The following is a 2011-nucleotide window of genomic DNA, read 5'->3' on the forward strand; positions in this document are numbered from 1 at the left end:
ATCTTAATACTAACTAAATTTAATGGAAGGGGTTCCAGACTTCCCTATTTTAAGTTAGCTGGAAAAATAACGCCGAAAAAGTAGTTAAGTTTGCAATTGGAAATTTTATTCTACTCACAAAACATTGTTTATAAATTGTACTATTGATAAAAGGAAATATTTTAATACAGGATGCTAAAAACCAACTCGTTCAACAAAAATGTGAACGAATATTCCCTGAATGGGTTTCCAAGCTCTACAATGGATCGAAGGATGACCGATGCTATTCACATCTATAATCTAGGTTTAAGTTTTATAAAAGAGAAAACTATCCAAATGATCTACAGTGACACTCAATTATCCTTAATTACTTATCTAACTTGTCGTAAATTACTGTGGCTGACGTGGCTTCTCAATAATTATATAACAGAAAAATCGTCGCGTTACAGATTTTAACTTACGTAGCAAATGTGAATACCATGAGCTTTAATTGACGATCGACATTAGTATTATGCAAAGGGGGGGGGGGGTGTAACAGATGCGACTTTTGCAGTTCTGAGTGAAGCTTTATGCGCTGTTATGCGGCATTGCGTGCGTTCTTTACCTTGTCGTTGGTTAGGCAGCGTGGCACAGCTCCATTCACCTCGCCGTCTCGGAAGCTACTCTCTCCTAACTTCTCCTTACTAGAATTTACCGAAGTTGGTTTCAAAAAAGCTATCTGGCTGTCTTTTCAACTGACCAATCAGGGTCTCAATGTTAACCTTAAGCTCCGCCTACAAAACCTCTGTCTATTCAATGAGAAACGTTATGCTTTTCGTGGTGGGGCAATGTTTTAATGTTTGCTACGTCACAGAGACGCGAAAATGTCTCACGCTAAAACTTGCAGCTCGTGTGGATCTTTTAGTGTTATCGTAAGAACTATACTGTTCTTCTGGAGGGCTCTATCTTTTAACATTGGCTGGGGGTTGGTCCTGGCGGTCAGCCGGCGACGTGGGTGTCCAGTCCGTCCCTTATCGTAGGGCCTTGTAGCTTAACACGGTTCTGCTCACGGCTTCTGTTCTGGTTTCTTCCCTAGGAACTGCGTCTGTTTCAGGGTGGGAAGGTATGACATGCATTTAGGCGTTCTTGTGTTACTCTGTGGTATTCCATTTGCTCACTCGTTGATCGTGTTACTTTGGTTAATTTAATGTCACGATTTATTCGGAACTATGTAAGATACTGCCGGATTTGCTTATCATATCAGGGTTTTCATGGAAGGTGTTGGATTTGCCTGACACCTTACAAAGTGACCCAATTATTTATAGCTTCACCATCAAATGGAAATCTCGTTCTCTAAAATTACACTGCATAAAGCAAAACTATCAGCTTGTACGTTTTCCACGGCAGTATGCTGGGTGTATTAGTGACAAGTGTGCAGCGGGCCCAAAGTCGTGTAAGGTGCTGTACAGGTACTGTCTCGATCGTACTGACACGTTACACCATAGCTAAGTGTTAAAAATGATAGAAGGGGGCGATAATACCCAGTGATGACTGAAATTACAGAGTCCCTAACAAGGCTGACGTCAGCTCTAATGTCAGCTTCACAAATTACTGTTTCCACTGCCTGATATTCTTGTGCGAAAACTATGGTATGTTTCAACCCTTATCCCACTCTCTCCCCAGTAGCAGCTCATCGTTCTGTCGAATAATTCCTGCACTGCTTGTTGCTTCAGATTTGGTGAGGTTCCAATAGAAACGCTGCTTAATGTGTGTTCTTGATCATTAATCTGAAAATGTACCGTATTAAGAGCGTTAGTGCACTAATATTTGCTAAGTGTAAAATCAAAAGCTAACTAAAGCGAAAACTTGCATTTACTACATCAAAAGTTTAAGCTTCAAGTTCGTCTCCAGGTTTGGTGCTGCTGGTATTTGGACTGAATAAGTTGTTTGAGCTCTTCTCCAGGACAGTGGTACCAGTGCCACCACTGGTAGCCTTCGCGTCAGTTTTGTTTTATCTTGGTAGCTGCAAGTACAAACTGGAGATGAAACGCAC

This window comes from Schistocerca gregaria, chromosome 1 (assembly GCF_023897955.1).
Source record: "Schistocerca gregaria isolate iqSchGreg1 chromosome 1, iqSchGreg1.2, whole genome shotgun sequence".
In the NCBI taxonomy this organism is placed as follows: domain Eukaryota; kingdom Metazoa; phylum Arthropoda; class Insecta; order Orthoptera; family Acrididae; genus Schistocerca; species Schistocerca gregaria.